The sequence below is a fragment of the Drosophila innubila genome (genome assembly GCF_004354385.1).
Source record: "Drosophila innubila isolate TH190305 chromosome 2L unlocalized genomic scaffold, UK_Dinn_1.0 5_B_2L, whole genome shotgun sequence".
In the NCBI taxonomy this organism is placed as follows: Eukaryota; Metazoa; Arthropoda; class Insecta; order Diptera; family Drosophilidae; genus Drosophila; species Drosophila innubila.
The window spans coordinates 1,723,748-1,740,581 of record NW_022995373.1 but is presented as its reverse complement, the minus strand read 5'-3'; the positions used below and the strand labels follow the sequence as shown (position 1 = coordinate 1,740,581).

General features: G+C 37.2%; 1 long non-coding RNA gene across 1 annotated transcript; it reads right to left on the bottom strand.

Moving 5' to 3' along the window:
• Positions 1 to 16,053: 16,053 nt before the first annotated feature.
• Positions 16,054 to 16,631, bottom strand: LOC117782680. Its single transcript, XR_004617310.1, has 3 exons — positions 16,518 to 16,631; positions 16,152 to 16,454; positions 16,054 to 16,093 (listed from the first exon to the last, which is right to left on the bottom strand). It is a non-coding gene; the product is annotated as an uncharacterized LOC117782680 (long non-coding RNA).
• Positions 16,632 to 16,834: the final 203 nt, after the last annotated feature.

The following is a 16,834-nucleotide window of genomic DNA, read 5'->3' as shown; positions in this document are numbered from 1 at the left end:
TAACGCTGAGAATATTCGGGTTAAGAAGAGTGCCAAATAATGTTATCGAAGCAAAATCACCCCCAATCAAGAGACAGGCTCTATCGATGGTAATGTCGACATTTAATCCCTTTGGATTCGTGGCTCCTTTTGTCATTAAGGCAAACATTTTGATTCAAGAGTTATGGCGCGTTAAAACAACTTGGGATGAGGTCATCCCAGACCATCGGATGGTATAATGAACTGAAGCAAACAAAAAACATTAGGATTCGTAGATGCTACCACAACCAATTTATGGAATTGGATATCAATGTACAGCTTCATATATTTGTAGATTCTAGCGAAGAAGCATACGCCGCCGTCGCTTACTGGAGAGTAGAATACCTGAACAAAGTATCGATTCGAGAGAGAGCATAGCATAGCATAAGCTATTCGAATATTATGCTATGTGCTCTGCTATTGCTCTATAAGAAGTCGGAGCAAGTAGCAATAGCATAGCAATTTTTGTACTCCTCCTGCTGCTATGGAGTAGTAAAGGCAAACCCTGGTATCGATAGTATTTGTTATGGGCAATGACAACTGTAGTCCAATAAAAGCATTATCAGTCCCACGTATTGAGCTGCAAACCGCCGTCCTTGGAGTCCATCTCAAAAATGCAATCTTATCCAGTCATCAATTCTATCCAAAGGAAATCCACTTTTGGTCGGATTCCAAGACTGTTATGAATTGGATCCATTCAGACAGTCGCCGCTATTAGCAATATGTGGCTCATCGTGTATCGGAAATTTTGGAAACTACGAATGTCACCGAATGGATTCCTGGGACAAAAAACCCTGCCGACGTCACTACATGCATGTCATCAAAAGTAGATACAGCAATTTGGATTAATGGGCCATCATTTTTATAATTGAATTTCGACAAATGCATGGTCGATGTCTCGATTTCGGCGGGATAAACTTAAAATATGAAGCAAGAGACTTGAAATTTTTTGAGAACGTTAGTTTGACAAAAATAAAAAAAAGGTTTTTTTGGATATTGGACCACTCCCTCCCTTCTCAGCTCTGGGTAAGAAATTCGACATATTGGCAAAAATTGAAGCTAAGCACTTAAAATTTTGTACAAATATTACATATATCACAGAAAGAAAAGAGGTAGAAGTCTAGGGACGAAAGCATATTCCTGCCCCAAAATTTCTGATATCCAATTTTGTGACGAACAAAATAAAGTTTGATATAAAATTTTTAAATAAAAATATAAATTTAAATCGGTCGAAAATCAGGTTTTAGTATGAAAAACTTTTTTGTTTTAGCTAACTAACTTAGTTTAATACATCCTGACCAAAGTTGGTTCAAATCGGACCAATATATCATATAGCTGTCATAGGACCGATCGGGCGAAAATCAAGTCTTACTTCGAAAAATTTTATTGTTTTTTGAGATATCGTAGCCGAACTAATACAATTCGTATCTAACTTAGTTTAATATATCCTGACCAAAGTTGGTTCAAATCGGACCCCTATATCATATAGCTGGCATAGGACCGATCGGGCGAAAATCAAGTCTTAGCATGCAATTTTTTTTGTTTTTTGAGATATCGTAACCAAACTGATACAATATGTATTTAACTTAGTCGAAAATATATATTAATACAGCGCTCTGCAAAGGGATCAAGTGAGCAGAATATTTTTGGTGGAGCCCCCTAGTTAAATGTGATTTATTCGAAAAGGATCAAAATAGGATAATTACATTATAGACTATAGACCATAACAAAACACTTGTCTTCTTTAGTTGCTTGCACCGGCGTGCACCACAAAAGTATTAGTCCACGGAACTTCATTGGTTAGATTTTTGATACACAGAATATACTAACAATAACAGTGAACAACAACAACACAACACATATAAATTTACCTATGACAGCAGATATATATATTTTAAATAGTTACCCCAAGAACATTTATCCATATCAAACTTATTTAACTTTGGTAAAGGTCTATTTTTCTGGGCAAACTCCAAATAAAAACTAGTCGGCCGGTGCTACAGTCGAGCATAATCGACTGTCGGAGACTCCTTACTTACTATTCAAAAGCAGCCACTTCTAAAAATTAAATAATATTTAAGATAAGCTTAAATTCTTATATATAAGCCTACATATAAATCTTTAACAGAAATTAAATTAAAACTACATGTTCAACATGCAAAAAGTTGTTATAAATAAACTAAACAACACTTAATTCATATTGTAACATAATTATAGCTCAAAATTTAATTAAATAATATATTTGAATCAAAAAAAGTTAACAGATAAATTTATTAAATTTACATACTAAATTTATAAAACATTAAATTTACATAGAATTTTCACATGACATTTATATAAATGTCAATATAAAATAATTTAAATAAAATTATTAAACATAAATTCAATATAATATGTCAATATAACATTCAAAAATAATAATTTAAAAAAATTTTGAAGTCAAATACTAATATGAAAAAAAATTTAAAAAATAGCTACAAAATCAGGTAAAAAAAAGTTCTCTTTCGTCCAAGGCAGTACGGGAATCCACGAACATTTTCTAACTCCCCGCCTCTTAGCACACTACGCCACAGAAGCACATGACTGATCGGACGCCAATTTGTTTTATAATATGTTAACTCAATTTTCTTGTTATCAACATATTCAAGATTTAATTACTTGCCAACGCTCCCTTATCAAATCAAACAGTTAAGTTTATTTTTTGAATATCTTGACTATTTACTGTCCGATCGAAGTGAAATTTTGAGCAAAAATCTACGATACTTTTCTCTTCGTCTATGCAAAATCTAAAGTCTCTAGCTAAATTGCTCTTATAATTCGGATATGAAATTTTCTATGTAGATTTGTAGGCGGTTAAGGGGCCTGGCCAAATTTTGTAACATACTTCATCTGCCTGCATATAAAGCAGCCTCAATACCAAGTTTGGTGTCTCTAGCTTTTAAATTGTTCTTATAATTTGGATATGAAATTTTCTATGTCGATTTTTGGGCGGTAAAGGGGGCGTGGCCGAAGTTTGAAACAAACTTGATCTGCTTGCACTATAGAGAAACCTACATACCAAGTTTGGTGTCTCTAGCTCTAATAGTCTCTGAGATCTAGGTGTTCATACAGACGTCAGGACGTCAGGACAGCAGGACGACAGGACAGACGGACAGACGGACATTGCTATATCGACTCGGCTATTGATGCTGATCAAGAATATATATACTTTATAGGGTCTGCCACGCCTCCTTCTGCCTGTTACGCACATATTCGTTAAAACAAACCCAATAGACCCCTGTACTATTTTTAAGTTAGGGGTCTAAAAAAAAACCTAAATAGTGGGCAATTTATCATGAATTCAGCCAAATAAAGTAGATTTTTATACCCGTTACTTAAAAAATAAGTAAAAGGGTATATTGTGTTTGTTGGAATGTATGTAAAAGGGAGAAGGAGGCATCTCCGACCCTATAAAGTATATATTTGCTTGATCAGCATCAACAGCCGAGTCGATATAGCCATGTGTGTCTGTCCGCCTGTCCGTCTGTGTGAGCACCTAGATCTCAGAGACTATAAGAGATAGAGGTACCAAACTTTCACCCACAGACTCGAAATGCGTTGGAGCAGGTCAAGTTTATTTCAAATTTTTGTCACCCCCCATTTCGCCCCCGCAAATCGCGAAAAACCGTTCGTTCGTCTGTATAAACAACAGTATCTCAGAGACTATAAGAGATAGAGTAACCAAATTTGACACACAGATTTCTATAAGCCCCACGCAAATCAAGTTTGTTTCAAATTTAAGCCCTCATCCTCCCCCACAAATCGCGAAAAACCACCACACCCACAGTTTTTAAGATAATACGTGTTTTGTCATAATAAACGTTATCTATTAGTATTATCTGTTATCCCACTGAATCGCATCTAGATCGGATTAGTAGAACTGCAGTTATGGAGATTTAATGTTTTCAAAGAAATACACGTAATTTCTTTAAGCAAAACGATCTCAGAGACTAAAAGAGATAGAGTAACCAAACTTGGCACGCAGATTTCTATATACCTCACGCAGGTCAAGTTTGTTTTAAATTTTTGTCACGCCCCCTCTTCGCCCGCGCAAATCGCGAAAAACCACCACACACAAAGTTTTTAAGATAATACGTTTTTGTGGCTATTAGAATTGCAAGATGCTATTATCTATTATCCTACTTAATTGCATCAAGATCAGACAAGTAGAACAGCAGTATTAGCGTGCCGAAGTTCTTGAAGCAAAATTATCTCCTTAGAGTATGCAATAGTTTTAATATTGTCAGACTTAACAAAAATGCATCAAATAATTCTCAGCTGGTTCTAGCGACGCAAAGATGGCATTAAGCTTGAGTTGCTGGTCGACTCAGTACTGACTCAGGCTGATGTTAGAGACTGACATCTCTTGCTCCTTGTATGTGTTCTGTGTTGTTGTCTTTCTATAAATAAATTTCAACACAATTAATTTTAATTTCTAGCTCTGCAAAAGTTTTTTTTTTTTTAACCTGAAGCAGTTGATTTATGATCTTAACCTGAAGCAGTTGCTTCATGTTCCTAACGTGAAGCAGTTGCTAGTATGGAGTTAACATGAATAAGTTGATACAAAGTTTTTTTCATCATTTTTCCTCATTGGTTTTAAGAGAATATTATGTAGACCAGAAAGGATGGTTCAAATATTCAGCTATGCAGAATTTTTTGTTACAACCTGAAGCAGTTGCTACATAAAAGGTTGTTATAACATAACTGCATTCTACAATTGTGAACATGAAGCAGTTGATAACCTGAAGAAGCTTTTAATATTCGAATTTGGACAAAAGCCTTCCTTTTCGATTCTCATAATTCCTAATAATTGATTTGAAAGTCGGACTATAATTAATGCTACCAAGCAAATTTTTGTGTGAAGTGAAGTTTTTTCCAAGTGTGCGAAAAAATTCGTTAAGTTACAAGTTTTTCTTTTTCTTTCTTTTTTCTATTGAAGACGGCGATATATGCACATCTTACATAAATTAAATAAATATTTACTTTATTTATTTTATTACAGCTATAATTCTATATATTTAATATTTTCAGATTTATATTATTATATATTGCATGATATTTATTTTTTATCAAATTACATTTTGCACGATATTTATAATAAAATAATTTTAAAATGCCTTGTTTAAACAGGCTAACTGCTTCTCAACGATCTCAGAGATGCAGGCTAAGGAATGGGTTGCATAGGGATAACTCTGAGAATGCAGAGATAGAAAGGCATAGTAACGAAGTGTCCCAGCGAGAGCGTAGGGCAAATGAAGGAGTAAGACCGAATGAACAAGCCAGTGACAGTCAGCGGAGATCACTGAGGCGGCGGCTTAGTGCCCGTGTTAGAGCAAGGGAACAAGCAGCTAATACAGTAGCTCCATCTCATATTAGACAGGAGACAATTGTTAGGCAGGAAGAACAGGGAAACGATACACAACGTTGTCGGTATAGAAGGCTTAACCCTGTTATTCGAGCAGCAGAGCAGGCTGATAACACGGAGGCCCATAGAAACAGTCGATCCAATGCAGAAAGTAGGGCCATGGATAAAGCACTAAATACCATACGTCGTTAAAATAGAAGACAAGATGAAGACTATAGAGAGTTAGAGCAAGCTGACAATACAGAGGCCCATAGGAATAGACGGTCAAATTCAGTAGTTAGGGCCAGAGAGCAAGAAGTAGATACACGACGTCGTCGGTCTAGAAGGCTTAACCCTGAAATTAGAGTAGCAGAGCAGGTTAATAACAGCTCATAGGAATAGGCGATCAAGGGAAGAAGTAAGGACCAGAGAGCAAGCCGTTGATACACAGCGTCGTAGGTCTATAAGGCTTACCCCGAAATTAGAGTAGCGGAGCAGGTTAATAACACGGAAGCTCATAGGAATAGGCGATCAAGGGAAGTACAGGACCGTGTATTAGAAAGACAGAGAGGTAGGATAAGAAGAGCCCAGGCTAGAAATGATAGAGCTCGGAGGGCAATGGATCGGGCACGAAACACTTTGTCTCAAAGGCGTGCACGTGAAACTGCACGACAAGCAGCATTCGATGCAAATAGGAGTATCAGTCAAAAGTGAGTCAGTTTAGGAATGCTGCTCGTATTCGACAATACAGGCTAAATAATTTTCCAGAAAATAGAGAAAGAAGGCCCACTACTTTGGCTCAGGATTTAATTGCATTTAATAGGATCATCAAACTGGGACCTGAACAGATTTGCCTTTCTTGTAAGGGTCTATGGTTTCCCAAGCAAGTTTATGAGTTGACTTCAGGCTCTGTAGAAAGAGATTACGAGTTCTCTGCAGAGATTTTCAATCTCGAGAGCCAACTTCTTCTTCCCATTAGTGACAAGTTAAAATTTTGTAAAACTTGTCACAAAAGTATCAGACAAAACATAAAACCGAAGGGTGCCATTACAAATGGTTAAGATTTTCCCGAGCTGGACGATTCTTTAAGGGGGCTTACCACATTGGAGGAAAGATTGATTTCTCCACGCCTTCCATTTATGGTTATTAAGGCAATAGGTTATGAACCATTAAAGGAGCTGTTGCTAACGTTCCTATTTCAGTAACCAGAATTGTTACATCCTTTCCACGAGCTTTCCATGAGGCCGAGGTAGTTCATCTCCTCCTCAAACGCCGAATGGAATATGGTCATGATTTTATGGCAGAAACCATAAGACCTTTCAAAGTTGCTGACGCAGCTTGATACTTAGTGAATACCGAGCTGTATCAATTTGTGTTAGGAGATTTCAATTTATGTCTTCACTCGATGACAGGTTGTTGTAGAAGAATTTTTGATTTCTTAGTGAATTCTAAAGGCTGTACTTCGTTGTTAGACCTAGAAACATCCACAACAAATGGTAATTCCCATATTGATTGGGCATTTTCAAATACGTACGACAGCAGTGAACGCTTTTTTGAAACTACATATAGTTATCATAGCGGAATTATAGTCACTGCAACTAAGCCCACACCTTAGAGAAATAAAATACGTATTTATATACATCTGAATAATTTTCTCAACGGTGTATTTATTATTATTACATGAGTATTTTTAGGCAAACTTTTTTATTTAATTTTATTAGATGGTTATTTTTTTAGGAGGGAAGATGGAGAATAGCTTACAAGGTAAATTGACTTAGTTCATTCGACTTGGTTAATGCCACATGATCCTTGTCCCTGCTATTCTCTAGTCGACGCACTACCTCCACGTGGTTCCTCCTGGATTGTCACCTAGTACCCGCTGGGTAGCAAACTAAAGCACGCGGCGAGGAGGCAAATTGGACAACAAGCAAAATAAAATAATAAAATCCTTTTTTCTAAAAAAAATTCTTAAAAAAATACTTTTATACATATTTAAGTTAAGTAACGGGTATCCTATAGTCGGGATCTCGACTATAACCTTTCCCACTTGTTTTTTTTAATCTTTGAAGTTTCCATACAAAATGTTTTGTATGGAAACTTCAAAGATAAAAAAAAACTAGTCGGCCGGTGCTACAGTCAAGCATACTCGACTGTCGGAGACCCCGTACTTACTATGGCAAAAAATAATGGAAAAAATTAAAAAATATTTTGTTAACTTAATTTATTATTTATTATTATTCTCTTATTCAATCATAATGGTTACAATGTCTCATAAAACATGACAGCTATATGATATAGTGGTCCGATTTGAACCAACTTTGGACAGGATATATAAAACCAAGTTTTATGCATATTTAATCAGTTTGGTTACGATCTCTCATTAAACAAAAAAGCTTTTCATACTAAGACTTAGCTTTCACCCGATCAATCCTATGACAGCTATATGATATAGTTAACCGATTAGAACCAACTTCGGTAAGGATGTATAAGACTAAATTAAATGCATATTCTATAGGTTTGGTACCGATATCTCATAAAACTAAAAAGTTTTTCATACTAAGACTTAATTTTGGCCCGATCGGTCCTATGACAGCTATATGATATAGTGCTCCGATTTGATCAAACTTTGGAAAGGATATATAAAACCAAGTTTTATTTATATTCTATAAGTTTGGTTACTATATCTCATAAAACTAAAAAGTTGTTCATACTAAGACTTGATTTCACTTGATCGGTCCTAAGACAGCTATATGATATAGTGGTCCGATTTGAGACAACTTTGGACAGGATATATAAAACCAAGTCATATGCTTATTGTATCAGTTTGCTTTAGATATCTCATAAAACAAAAAAGTTTTTCATTCTAAAACTTGATTTTCGATATTATTTGGATATGCAATTTTTTTTTCGATTTGTGGGCGATAAATGGGGCGTGTCCGAATTTTGAAACAAACTTGATCTGCTTGCAATATAGAGGAGCCTACATACCAAGTTTGGTGTCTCTATCACTACGGACGGCAGTTCGCGTTAGTGACGAAAGCAGCACGAAGGGTGCGAAAGGCGACTAACAATATATACAGCTAAGTTGGAAAATTTGCGCCGACTGTCCGATCAGATCAAGTTCTAATTCACCTGGGTAATGAGATACGGGGGTGTAAGTGGGAGGGGAAAAATTTGTATGATCGCAGCTTGTGGAGCCGTTGGGGCTTTTTGGTAAAATTATTTATTTTTTTAAAATTCTTATCAAAAATACGCGTCGATTGATACCTTGATGACCCAAAAACGTTAACTGGTTCAAAAGATAAATTTTTAGTGGACTTTTCAAAATGAAATGAAAAGTTAGTTTCTTTGTTTGTCTGTTTGTCTGTTTGTATCAAAGCGCTAGAAAAGCTAAGATGTAATGATGGGGTTTATTCCTCTTTGAAAATCTAGAAATGTTTGTTTTACGACTTTTCAATTTCCGCAGTTTAGCGGGAAAACGCTAAGTCCCGCTAAAATTGAAGCTCAACAGTTTCCAAACCATAGAAGCTACAGATATGTTCTATATATCATTGAAAGGTAGGTTTGAGGGCTTTATGCGTACTTAAAACTTTTTCTTAAGTATTCAGGTAACATTTTACAGGTGATATAATGTTTTAAGTTTACATTTGGCGATTTTGACGGCTCTAACGATTTCTGTTAAATTTTATTATGTTGTAAAACGTACAATTTCGCGTTTTTGGTATATGAAACATAAATTTGGTCGAGGGGTTTGGAAGATATTACCTGTTAAGTGAATAAATACATTTTTCTATCGGTCGAAAATCACGTTTTAGTACGAAAAACTTTTTGGTTTTATGAGATATCTCAACCAAACCGATACAATATGCATTTAAATTGGTTTTATTTTTTTCGGCACTGCGCAAAACGAAATTTTTATGTACAAAGAAGCTCACCCTTTTTGCTCACAGTGCACAATGCCTATTTTCGCTTTTTTTTTATTAATTTATATTTTTATTTATAATTTTTAGATTAAACTGAATTTTGTTCGTCACAAAATTGGATATCAGAAATTTTGGGGCTACAAATTGCTTTCGTCACTAGACTTTTACCTCGTGTAGAGGTTTTTTTTGTGGGATCTCTTATAGTCTCTGAGATCTAGGCGCTCATACATACGGACAGACAGACGGACACTGCTATATGGACTCGGCTATTGATGCTGATCAAGAATATATGTACTTTATAGGGTCTGCCACGCCTCCTTCTGCTTGTTAAGCACATATTCGTTACAGCAAGCCCAATAGACCCCTGTACTTTTTTTTTAAGTACGGGGTCTACAAAACTGGTTGAGTCCCCAAACTAATTTTTTCGGCTAAATTCATGATAAATCGGTCTCTATTTGGTTTTTTTTGATTTGGAGTTGACCCAGCAAAATAGACTATTGCCTTAACTTTTAGCAGTTTTTCTTATTTATTAGCTTTCAAAAGTCATCATATATTGGTCAGCAAATTTCACAAGCGCGTTTTATAAAAAATAAGCTGACTTTGCACAGCACTTACAAGAAAAGGGTTGCCACCCAAGCGAAAAAAAAAAAATTGTAATCTAGCTGAAGTATCTACTTTTAATAAAAAAAGTAATTTTTGATTATGCTACCATGAAATCTTGGACTTTATGCCGCCCAATACTGTCTTTACACTGGGCGCATCAATGACCTTTAGCCGTTAAAGAGAAGGTGGATAGAAGAAGTGGATAGAAGAAGACAATGATGCGGCCGCATCTTTCAACATGCGCCGCATCTTTCAACATGCGCCGCATCTTATCAAAGTGTGACAGCATTTAATCTAGTATTTTATCGAAATGTTGCATTTTTTCGGGGTATCGGCAGCAAACAGCTGATTTTTTCACCGATAATCGTAAACAGTTCAAAAATTTTATTTTCTTCTTCTTGATTCACGAGTTTGTTTACATTGACAGGCCGAACAGCTGATTTCGAAGATGCGACTTCAGGGTAAGCGCTCTGCATCATTGTTTCGCACCATTGCCAATCAAGCAGCATTCTAAATCTGGTATAAACCGAAAAATCGCCCATAGTGGATTGACCAGAACAACCTGATGATGTGAAAGGATATGAGCAGACTGATGAGCAACGGCAAAGATTTGTTTACGATGCAACGGCGAGCACAAAGCCTGAGATGATTGAAAAGTTTAGTAAATATGAAAAACTTTTACGCGTCCTTTGCTGGGTACGCTGTGCCATCGATTTGTTTAAGAATAAATGTAATGTTGCGACAAAGTCAAAGACACTGACCGCCACAGAGATAATCGCCACTGAAATATTCCAATGCCGATTGGTCCAGCAATCATGCTTTGATATTGAGATAAATTAACTTAGAAACCATCAGCCTATCGTCATATCAAGTGCAGTTTGGAATCGAAATTCATGAAAATGGTGCTCTCCGTTTTTCAGGACGCATTGAAAAGGCCAGCTGCGTGGGACCTATTATTAGGCTATTATTGCCAAAAAATCACAAATTGACTTTGCTGATGCACAGCACTATCGCGAACAAGGACCGAACCCGAACTCGAAGTGGTTGACCTAAGAAGCACTTTTTGGGTCCTACCTTTAAGTAGGGTGGAAACCCAACGTTCAAAGGCGGGAGGGAACCTATGCAATTAAGTTTTTAAAGTAAAGGGTCATGGTTCAGAGAGTCAAAGGCTTTACTGAAATCAGTGTTTATGACATCAGTTTGCTTTTTCTCTGAAAATGCTTCATTTACCAGGGAGGTAAAATCAAGCAAGTTGGTCGTAGTGGACCGACCCTTAATAAAGCCGTGTTGTGCAGGGGAAATTAAAGATTTACGATGCTGCAAAGAAGAAACAAGGATTTTTTCAAATAATTTAGGAATGGCTGATAGCTTTGCAGTGCCTCTGTAGTTCGAAATATCAGACTTACCAACTTTTTTGTGGAGGGGAATGATATGAGATTCTTTCCAAAGATGTGGAAAGATTGAAGATTCAAGGGATAGATTAAAAAGCTTATGCAACGGAGCAACTATAGAAGAACAGCATTCCTTAAGGAGACAACCAGGAATGAAAGAAGATTTCAAAGAGCAAATAGAAGAGATTATAGTGTTATAAGAAATAGACGGAGCAAACATAGTGTTTGATTGAAAAATAGAATAAGGATAAGATGAGTTGGAAGTGGAGATTGGAGAATAGGTGGATTAAAAAAAGTTAGCAAATAGCCGCTGAACTGCAGAGTCGTTGCTGGCACTATCTATCCCATGAAAAAAAGAGGAAGGTAACCTGGGGGATTTACGCTTCAAGTTAAAAAATTTGTAAAATTGTTTAGGGTCACGGGAAAACTGTTTTTTGCATCGAGTTAGATAGTTCTCGTAGCATAGCGAGTTCAAATTGGCAAAGTCCGACTTGGCTACTGTGTACTTAGACCAGTCAAGACTTGAACCCGACTTCATATATTTTTTAAAATATTTAGATTTAATATTCCTTAAATAAGAAAGTCTAGGTGTAAACCAAGAGTGCATTTAGGGTCTCATAGAAAGAATTTAGGGCAATATCAATGTCAGTAGCTTTTTCTAAAAAGCACCAGTCGGTAGAAAGGATAAGTTCATTAAGCAATGAATAATTTTCCTTGCGAAAACAACGACGAGGTGATTGCTGACATAATAGAGGTGGACTAAAAGGTTTTGAGATTGAGATCGAAATTTCGATAGTAGGATGATGTAAATCTTTAGGGATACTAAATGGGGATGCCCTAGAGACGGCAGTATTTGCGAAATCATTAATAAAAACCAGATCAAGAATTCGATCATTGTGATTTCTTATTGAATTCATTTGAAACAATGAGAGATCAAGCAAGTTATCTAAAAAATTAACTTGGTTTAAGGGAACAAGATAATTTGTGCTACTGAAAAAATGACCAAAAAATTTTTAGGCAAATTAAATCACCCAACACAATAAATAAGTCGTTGTCTTTGACTTGAAGATTGATTTCTTCAATACAGGCAAAATGCTGCAAGTAAACTACCGGAGAAGCTTTTGGAGGGATATAAGAGCAGGTGATAAAAATTGATACTGCGCTCTGACTGAAGTGCCGATTTAGTGGCAATAAGTACGCCACCACTTCGAGTCGGTCGATCATTTCTATATAAAAGATAATTATTTGACATAATTTCAGAATCAGATACTGAAGGATTTAACCAAGTTTCTGGCAAAGCAATTATACCAGAATCAAAGGACATACTACTCAAATATAGATTTTTAAGCTTAGTAAGGAGGCCTCTAACATTTTGATAATGAATACAGGCAAAATCAGATCACAGGTCTAGTTTTTTTAAGCCGTATTGGCGGGCTCCTGTATGTTGCAGCTGCCGGCTGTAAGAGAAACAGGATTCACTACGCATTTTGGGCTTAAACTCATGAACAATCATATCTGGTGGCCAAAATTTTGGATCACAAATGACAGTAAATAAGTCGTGAGGGACACTTATTTTAAAAGATGCAATTTCACGGGCCGTAGTGATTAAGACATTAGCATAGACTTTGCTAGAAATGTATGCCCCTACATTTTCACAAGTAGTGTCCGAGGATAACCTAGACACAAATACTTGCTTACGAGGAGCAACATCATTTAAAATTGGGATCTCAGATGTAGGGGCAATTACGATATCATTCCTATTGTTAGGTGATGCAGTGCGATGAGGTCTACCCTTCCGACCAGATCCAGCCCGGACCGAAGACACGATGACTTGGGCTGATTCAGCTGTCTGAGTGAGAGAGAGCAAAAATTTTAGATCTAAAAATATAAGACATGGTGTATTATAATTCTCAGAAACGGATGAAAATTTAAAAGCCAAATAAAACACGTCTGAATCGCTCAAACAAAGAACTCTCGCTATGATCAGTTGCATGAGGCAAAACTTTCGGATTTAATCTATTCGTCGTTTGGCCAAGAATATAAAATCAAACTGTCATCTATGCAAAAACAGATTAGCAACGCCGAATCCGCCAGTAATAGGACAGTTGCCGATTGATAGAGTCTCAGATTACTTCAGACCATTTACCTACACGGGCTTGGACTATTTTGGTTAAATATTGGTAGCCATTGGAAGACGCCGTGTGAAGAGACGGGTGGCATTACTACTTGTATGATCACAAGAGCATTACACTTGCAACTATCAAAGGATTTATTTACAGATGCCCATAAGAACACGAAATGACCAAGGAACAAACTTTTTGATGCCAGTAAGGAACACTGGATTGAGGTGGCTTATGAGATGGCAGTAGAGTGTGGTCGTATTGAGTGGCTACTCAACACACCGGCAAGCACTGCTGCCGGCGGTGCATGGAGCGCTTAGTGCGGAGTGTAAAATGTGTTTTGGCATTAACCCTTAATGAAAAAGTACCACAGGTAGAAACACTTCAAGGCTTGCTCAAGGATGCAAAAAATCTCATTAATTCACGACCACTGACGCATGTACCAATTGAGTCTCATGAAGCGGAGCCGATTACTCCAAATCACTTTCTACTTGGATGTTCGAATACCATACAGACGCCAGCAGTAGAAGAAAATTCAGTGTGCCTAAGAAAGCAATGGCAAATCAGTCAACAATTGGTGCAGACGTTCTGGAAGAGATGGATCCTGGACTATCTGCCAACTTTAACTCAACGAACAAAGTGGTTCAAGCAAGCCGAACCAATAAAGACAGGAGATGTCGTCATTATCTGCGAATATATCGAGAGCCGCGATCGATGGAAGAAGGGCAGAGACATCGGAGTCCAAACAGCACGGAATATAAGTACGCACAGCTACGGTTAAAACCGAAACACGAGTGCTACGACAACCAGCTTCAAAATTGGTCTTACTAGACGTGGTCGGTGAATCGCAGTCGTTACCTTGACTCACGGGGGTCGGAATATTACATTTACATGTATTTTGAATTTTATATTTTGTTAACTTGCCATTATCGATAAATCAAATTAATGAACCTCGAGGCACTAATTGAACATTGAATATCGCTTAGTATTTTGTTAACATAAATTACCGATTTAAGCTCACTAAGAATCTCTAATGAATGTGCCTCCTCAAACAGCGTAATTCGTATAGCCTATTTACACGACCACTCACATTTGGCTCATTTGGTCAAAAAATGAAAATAAAATGAACAAAGCTAAACTTTGGATGACTTGGCAGGCAGTGACGACGAATGTGGATCATATGGAGCAGATGGATGATGAGGTGGAAGCGGAAATGACTGAATTCTTTAATGAAATTGTGCTGCCACCTGCGATAAAGCCAACTATCCCAAAGTGTCACTCTGTACGGGAATTTGTAAGTATATATCACTGATATCGTTGTCCGGCACTATAATATAACTATAATTGATTTACTATAGAAACGTCATCGAAAGTTTTGAGAGTGCGACGTGCCTAACAACTCGGATGAATTAATCAAGGAGAGTTTCCGAGTGGAAAAGAGTACATTCCTGATATTGACCGAGCGATTAAAGGGATTGGCTAAACAAGGCACGGTAATGCGGAAGGTAATTCCTTTTAAAAAGCGAATGGCCATAGCACTGTACACACGTAGTATCGTGTTGTGGGCAGACTATTCGGCGTTCCGTTAGAGGAGTGTGTGCAAGGCTTTGAAGCGCTTGGATTTCCGAAATGTTTCGGTGCAATTGGTAAGGTTGTTTCCTTTTTATTAAGCTTTAAATGAAACAAATTTCTTATAGATGGAAGCCACTTCGAAGCTCACCCTCGTGCAGCTGAAGCTGCAGACTATTATAATTATTAAGGATGGTACTCAACCATACTTTTCGCTTTAGTGGATTTTCGGTAGAGTACAATATAAATAATCTTTAACCAATATACTAATTGTATATTTTTCTCTGGATATAGATTTCTTTATATGCATGTGGGTGCCCCAGGTCGCTGCCATGATTCCCAGGTGTTTGAAAGCACCAGTTTATAAAGGATGCTGGATTGCACAACGCTGTTTGCAGATAACTCAAAGCGCATCGGCGGAGACGACGTTCCTGTGGTGCTTCTTGCGGACTCATCTTTCAAATTGTCGACGAAGATTATGAAGCCATACCCGTTCAACACAACGGAAGAAGAGGAAAGGAAGTCATTTAATTATGCTCTGTCCAGATCGAGGAGAGTGGTAGAAAATGCCTTTGTACAATTGAATGCTCGGTTCCGTCGAATTGTTCGAGGTGTCGACGATCACATTGACAAGGTCCCGCATATTATTTCCACATGTTGCGCTCTGCATAATTTTTGAATTGTCACAACAGTGAAAATTGGGAGGCAGGCTCCAATGTGCGTACTCAACCAGAGAGTTCGAGTACAGCCCATGATTTCGACACTTCTGCAGAAAACATTAGAAAAGCCAGACATATATATATATATAACAAATAAAAATATAAACATTTTTAACAAAAATTTTATTTATTTATTTGAATTGTTCAAATGCTTTTTCAAGAGCTCCAGACACTTCTCCTGAAACCGCAGCGAGTTTTCATTCCGCTCGGAGCCGAGGCGCACCATCTATTTTGTTCGCTTCTCATTGGCAGCGAGCATGGCTGACTCCATTATCTCTGTGCAGTAGCTCAAGGTGCATGGCTGCTACTCTTGAAGATTCTCGAGCCACCATGTTCAAAAAGTTTTTCCAACTTATATCATTGTCGACTGAAAAACAATTTCGATTAGTAAACAACATAACATTTAAATATACATTTCAGTTTACCTGCAGTATTAAGTACACAATGTGTGAATGCGGTGCACCTTGTCAAAATGTTGCCATTTTGAGGGTGCACCTCCAGATGAAGTTTTTTTTTATTTCATCCCTACGGGATGAGATTGTCCACCTTCGTCCGAATCTCCTTCCAAGTGACGCTGAAGTCTGCTTCCAAAAGTTTTTCTTCCATTTTTTTATAAATGTGGCAGTTCTTTTGGGCAGAGCTCAGCGCACTGAAATTTTCCTCCCACGGCTCCAAGAGAATGGCCTCATGCTGGCTGCTCCACTGTACGGCTTCCTTTGCTCGCTCATCTGAAAAGAGAAGCATTTTAAAATATATTTTGAAATTACAATTGGCGCAAATTTTATACTCACATTTTCATTCGACAAAACAGCTGATTATAGTGATGATTGTTTCATTTAACACGTGCTCATCGATAAACATCGCGTGCTCGATAAAAAAAATACTGAAATTCGCCGGGGCGATTGGCAAAAAATCGGCTCATTCATTATGAATGAGTCAAAATGATCATTCGGATTTTGTACTGAAATGAAGTCCACATTCGGGCCAAATGATGAAAATGGCGTCGAATGAGCCAAATGTGCTGTCGTGGAAAGAGGCTATTAAATTAGAGGTAAAACGATTGGTACGTTAATTTATCGAACAATGTAATACTTTAAAGACAAACACA